The sequence below is a fragment of the Micropterus dolomieu genome, linkage group LG23, assembly GCF_021292245.1.
Source record: "Micropterus dolomieu isolate WLL.071019.BEF.003 ecotype Adirondacks linkage group LG23, ASM2129224v1, whole genome shotgun sequence".
In the NCBI taxonomy this organism is placed as follows: domain Eukaryota; kingdom Metazoa; phylum Chordata; class Actinopteri; order Centrarchiformes; family Centrarchidae; genus Micropterus; species Micropterus dolomieu.
In genome coordinates, this window is record NC_060172.1 from 15,379,684 (window position 1) to 15,386,880 (window position 7,197).

The window sequence follows — 7,197 nt, forward strand, 5'->3', positions numbered from 1 at the left end:
CTGTTCTTTGTGTTTAGTGTTTACTGAAAATGTTAGCCTGCTAACATGTTCAGCTGACATGATGATCACAGTTAGCATGTTTGCATTTTTAGCTAGAAACACCACTGTGTCTACATACAGCATCCTAGATCTGCTAGAGCGGCTGCAGTCTAAGCTGGGCATACATGAAATGTTGTGTAATTCCAGCTGTACAAGTAAACTGTCTGCAATGTAAAGCCAAAGGTCATGATGCATGTGCTCACACCGTCTGGTCCACTCGTCAAACTATGTCCTGTGAACTCGCATTATACGTGTAAATAGAAAAGGGCCCATCTGCCCCTGTGGACGTTTCAAAGCTCTGAGGCAGGTAGAAGTTTTTTGCTAGCAATTCTAACAAGGCAGAAATGTGCTACCTGATCTGTGCCATCCTGTGTATTGAAATTTCTAAAGAGAGAGGCACCAGTGTATATGGACTCACTGTAGATGTGGGCTCCCCCTTGTGCACATGGCAAATGATGCCCAACTAAGAAATTTGATCCGACTCTAAAATGAAACAAAAAATTATATGTCAAGCTTTAGTATTGTGGCGTGAGGGAGTGGCTTGATAACCCCAGAGGCTATGATCAATCACATTGCGTTGGATGGGTATTTGCATTATCACAGGATGCAGGATTATTGGAATTAGTATAAAACCTTAGAAACAGAAACTGCTAAATTCCTATGCTGTATAAGAATAGCAGCAGTCTCTTGTGCTCACAGTATGTTTGTCTTGTTTTTTATAATTCCCAGGCATTATCATCGTCATCGGCTAAAATAATCCCCATGATATCTTATTACTGTCTTCACTGACTGCATTTACAACACCCAGTTAAAGACTCTTTAAAGTGAAATGTCAGCTGCAGAGTGAATGTTAACATTGACTTGTTCATCTACATGTAAATAAAGATGTTTATTTGTAATAATGGATGACTCACTGGCACACTGTATTTAAAAGAAAAAGAAGGGGAAGGAGAAAACTAAGATGAATTAATTGTTTGTTACTCAGCACTCTTTTTTTCTCTGTGAAATGATTGGTATTCTTCCAAGCGATGTAATAGATCCAGTGATTGGTGTTTTGGTTTTTGCTTCCATATCAGAGCTACTTACAAAGTGCATGAATCTGATGAGGTGTCAGCATTTCAACATGTTTGATTTGTTACCTCACTGAATTGCTTTTGTTCTTGGAGATTGAAGTGCTGCAAAAATGTGGCTGTGTATTTATGTAGCGCTGGCATGTTACATCTGTTATCTGTCATGTTTGTTGGAATAATCCGAACCCAAGTGTAGGGGAAGGAAAATGCACTCCCTCCAATACCGTCATGGATGTCATAATACAGCCAGAGGGAGTCAAAGCATCAAATCAAAATGATGAAATAGATCTCAACAGAGATACAATATCATTGTCATTGTGCTCGCTCTTAATTTCATGTGCATTTTTTCCTCAGAATTTCCATTTTGTCCAAACATATAAAATATTGTCAAAGTGATACTGCCTGCGTTCAGTAATTGCTACAGTACATGCATGAGGTCAGAAAATGAACAAAAACATGCATGATGACAGACAGGGGCTGCCAAACTGCCAAATCAGCTGACCTAATGCACACAAGTGTCCACATCTACCATATAGTCTCAGATCAGATGATGTCATTTGTACTGTCTTTCAGTCAAGGTCTGATAGGCTGCCATGGATTATGCAAATACTCCACATGATAAGGTCAATTAAATTAATGCAATATACTGTTACATGTTCACATCAATGCATTTATGAATGGTTTTAATAATGGAGAGGCTGTCAGGCTTACAGTTTTAAAAGACCACACTGGACCACTGGGTAGTATACCGTATATGCCATCTGGCATCTGGAAGGTTGCCTCAAACAAGTATTTTAAATGCCTAGCAAAACTGCAAAAGAAACATACTTTAATGTCATCAAATGTAGTGAACCATTTTTCAACATGACACATACATTGTTTAAAATCTCCCACATGCAGTATAACAAGCCAAACTTACAACAAGGATTCTTGATTGAAGTGTGATTTATCTTTTTCTTTTTTTTGTATTTGTTAGATAGAACCATGTCCTTGTTGATTGAAACTGAGTAACATTCTGTGCCACAGAATACCCTTCTAAATTGCTTGTTTTCTTGTATCTGAATGCAAATGAGCATTCACACCCACTTTGTTCATTCAAAGTAAAAATCGTGTAAAGGAATTCTCCATTGAAAATCAATTTTTTTGACAGTCAAATACTCACCCCATGTAGATTTGGAAGGTCGAATTTAAATGTTTAGGTGGAGCCCCCCAACACTGTCTCCCCTTACCATACTGAACAGCATTGCGTCTGCTGTGGAAACCTTCAGCTTTCTTGGAATAAGGGCCTGGGAGACTAACATTAAAACGAGGCACAGCAGAGGATTAGTGATGGCAACTTCGAGTCTTTTGACAGACTCGTTCATTCAAATCTTGTTCATTAAAATTAACTAATCTTTTCTTGAGTCATTTTGTTCATTTGAACGAGGCTGGTTATTGCGGCGCTGCAGCCCTCTAGTGGGCGATTAAAAAACAGTGCCGTTCTCAAACACGGAAGGCTGCCTGGCTTGCTTTATTTGACAAAGTATAATGCACAAATTCACCTCTTGATTACTGTATATCATCATTATATAAACCCCCCTGGGCCCACAACCAAATTCAAACCATGTAAAAACAACAGAAATATGTTGTCTATATGCAATCCACTACTCCGCCTAAATCCTTCCATTTTCACAGTCTTTCCTCAGTATATAACCAGACCAGCCATATAAAGGCTTATGTATATAATTACTATCATTATCTCTGAAGTGCTCATTCATACAGTAGCCCAACGTCTCTATCCATGAGTAAAATATAAATATCAGATTTGAAGTAAATATACTGAAGTAATAAGCTTGATACACTATATGAATAAACACATAAAATTCAACCAGTTTAATAATAATCTGGATCAAGCCACCAAGTTCTTATTGAACTCCAGCACAGAGAGAGGAACAAAGAAATAAACACATGTAAACCCAGCAGTTTGGCAGTTCTGGACGCAGAATGGGCCACATCAGTCCCGGATTCTGCAGACAGAGAAACACACATGAGCACATTGCTCTCAAACATGGCCAGGTTGTTCACCAGTCACGAGCTGTGAAACAACAGCATGGCTCTGTTGGTGAACTAGTGAAGCTGTTGAGGACCTCCAGTCCTTTGAACGCCTTGCGTTCTCCCACCTAAAATCCATTACAGACCCACTCCTGGACCCCCTGCAGTTCGCCTACAGAGCCAACAGGTCTGTAGATGTTGCAGTAACCATGGCCCTTCACTACATCCTCCAGCACCTGGACTCTCCAGGAACCTACGCCAGGATCCTGTTTGTGGATTTCAGCTCTGCTTTTAACACCATCACCCTGGCCCTGCTGCAGGACAAGCTCTCTTAGCTGAACGTGCCTGACTCCACCTGCAGGTGGGTCACTGACTTCCTGACGGACAGGAAGCAGCACGTGAAGCTGGGAAAACATGTCTCTGTTTCCAGGACCATCAGCACCGGTTCCCCTCAAGGCTGCGTTCTTTCCCCCCTTCTCTTCTCCCTGTACACCAACAGTTGCACCTCCAGTCACTAGTCTGTAAAGCTCCTGTTTGCGGATGACACCACCCTCAATGGGCTCATCTCTGGTGGGGATGAGTCCGCCTACAGGTGGGAGATCGACCATCTGGTGACCTGGTGCAGCCAGAACAGTCTGGAGCTCAACGCTCTGAAGACCGTGGAGATGGTTGTGTGACTCCCCAGTCACCACTGTGGACTCCTTCTGCTTCCTGGGCACCATCATCTCCCAGGACCTCAAGTGGGAGCTGAACATCACCTCCATCATCAAAAAGGCCCAGCAGAGGATGTACTTCCTGCGGCAGCTGAAGAAGTTCAGCCTGCCAAAGACAATGATGGTGCACTTCTACACCGCCATCATTGAGTCCATCTTCACCTCCTCCATCACCATCTGGTATGTATCATTCGCTCTGCAGAGAAGGTGATTGGCTGCAATCTTCCTTCTCTTCTGGACTTGTACGCCTCGAGGACTCTGAGGCGAGCAGGAAAGATTAGGCTGGAGCCTTTCCCAGCTGACATTGGGCAAAAGGCAGGGTACACCCTGGACAGGTCGCCAGTCCATCGCAGGGCGGGAAAGGTCATGATTTTGTTAAAATGACTTCTTCAGTAATGTAAGTCATGGTAACAACAATAAATAGTTGGTTAAGATTAAGGAACTGTGTGCGTGCATGCATGCATGCTTGATATAAACCAGTTACTATACATAAATTAAGCAGTGTGAAGATTCCATGTTCATAAAAACAATTTTGGCAAATTAAATGTACACTGAGATGATCAGCCGCCTGCTTTAAGAAGACATGAGAACCATTTTTCACAAACTAAAAAATGTTCTCAGATTGCTAATATCACACCATATTATGTATTTTAACTCTTTCACCTTATTTGTTTTGTCTTTAATGAGTGTTTGTAGAAGAAAGTAAAGCAGCCCAGAAATATTTTGCACTGCACGTGTTACCACACGTGTCTGTGTTTTTTGTATTATACCTTGAGATTCTAAAATCCCTGCTAATGCAAAGAGAGTGTGGATCTGTTCTCCCACACAACCGTTCCTATTTTGTACAGTTTTTTGTTGTCCTGGATCCCTCCAAAATGAAATCAATCAGTGGCACAGAATGCCTAACTTATGAAATATATTTCTGGCGAGTAAAAGGATTTTATAATCATAGATTTGCTGGTGTGTTCAATACTTGGCATCAAACACTTTGGAAGATTAGGGACAAACAAGAATGCATGTGTGTGTGATGTCTATATTTGTTGATGATCCTATTCAAGCCAATTTCTTCACTACACTTAAAATAAGTACATTTGTGTTCCGAATTGGCATAGCATGACATACACTCACACTGTATTCTAAAGATTCATTTATAAGTATAGCTGAACAAGGGGATGCTCTGGTTAAGATACTCATCAACAGACAAACTGTTGCAAAAACTACAAATTAGCATGTTCTCGTGTCTTTTCAATAATTAATGTCCCTTTTTATATACTGGAAATGAGACTGCCTGGCACACATGTTCTGTTAAGTGGAACTGGAGCTATTTCGGACAACTCTAGCCATATAATTTAGTGCTAATGTGCCGTTTTCTTGGCTTTGACTGACAGACAATCCAGTCTGTTAACTTCAGCTTCTTCCTGAACTTGTCTTTCCTATCCACACAGGTAGATTAACACGTAATTATACAACATTTGTGCACAGCTAGGGCACCCTGTGGGATCCACCTGGCATACGCAGCCCACTGTGTGGGTTTCACAGCGCCTCTCTTCCTCTACACATGCTGTTCACAGGAAGTGGAGGTCATTGGCTTTTTTTATTTATTTATTTTTTTTACTGTATACTGTACACAAGTGATGTGAATATTACTGACGTATGTTTTGGAAAGCAGAGCCAGAGGAGGAGTTGGAAGGTTATATGCAATTTTCCATCTGTGCCTTTTTTTGGTGTGTGTGTGTGGGGGTGTGTGTGTGTGTGTGTGTGTGTGTGTTGTCCACAGTAGAGCTGAATAAACATACTGTATGTGCAATGAAAATCGCTTTGGCACCAACTTATTTCTGTAGTTTTGCCAGCCCATCATCATCAGGTGACAAGCCTGATTATGATGACTGTCAACTAATAAAAATCTCATTCATTCATATTTGCAATACTGAAAGACAAGTTTTACACAGTGTCTCCAGTTTTCATGTGTCTCACATACATGCTTATATTTCATTCTGTGATGTGTACTTATTCTGCATATTTTAGAACAACATAATTTCTCACAAATTAGGTGTTGCGATAGACGTCATTGGTGATTGTGACAGCCTGAATGTGGACAGAATATGCATTTATATTTATTTTACCTTTCCCATTATGAAGCTACAATGCAGCAAGCAACAATGTGTCTGAATGCATGTTTTCACAAAATCCAGAACACTTTTGGTTTCTGACCTACCCTGTGATAAAAGTGCTTACTGTACATAAAATTGTTTTTAGTTTTCATAGCAACAAAACAAACAAATCTTTTATTCAAAATTACAGGAATATTTTTTAATTAAAGAAAGAGAACTTCAGCTGCTGTAGCTATCATTAGGGTGTTTGTTATTTTTATTGATGCTATTATTACGCATAATGAGCATGTCCGTCTACTGTTCATTCACTTTCGAGTTAGCAACAAAGCTCTATAGATGTAATGTATAGATGTATTTTTTTCTGGATTAAAAATGGAAAGACCAGATATCTATGAAGATTCTAAGTCATCCAGGTCATAGTTATCCAACAAAGGTTAAAATGAAGGGCAACTGGACTTGGTTGAAGATACTGGAAGACGTTTCGTCCCTTACCAAATCTGCAAATTACTCGACCTCTGTCTAAACACCACCTACTTCCAGTACAACGGTGGATTCTACAGACAGAAGCATGGCTGTGCCATGGGCTCACCGGTATCCCCGATTGTGGCAAACATCTACATGGAAGAAGTGGAGAATAAAGCCCTCAACTCCTTCAGAGGTATAGCACCGAGCCACTGGTACAGATATGTGGACGACACCTGTGGCAAAATTAAAAGCCAGGAAGTGCAAGCCTTCACAGAACACATCAACTCTGTGGACAGTAACATCAAGTTCACACGAGAAGATGTTCACAACAACAGTTTGGCCTTCCTGGACTGCGCTGTACACATTGAAGAGTACAGGAGCCTGCAGATTGGTGTTTACAGAAAACCCACACACACAGACCAATACCTACTCTTCGATTCACACCACCCACTGGAGCACAAGCTAGGGGTCATGAGAACACTGCACCACAGAGCGGAAAACATACCAACAAGCGCCCAAGCCAGAGAGAAGGAACAGAACCACCTGAAGGGGGCACTTACAGCCTGTGGATACCCTAAATGGACCTTTGTGAAGACAGCCACAAAATCCAAGAAGAACATTAAAGCTGCAAGCAGCGTTGGGCGGGCCCTCGCACTTGTAGCGCGTCCGCGCGTGAGCCGGCCGAGTTGCATGTTCTGGAGCTCTGCCGGTGCGGCTGTGAATTTCCTACGCGGTTCCGACGCCGCATGAAGGTGTTATATGTCACTT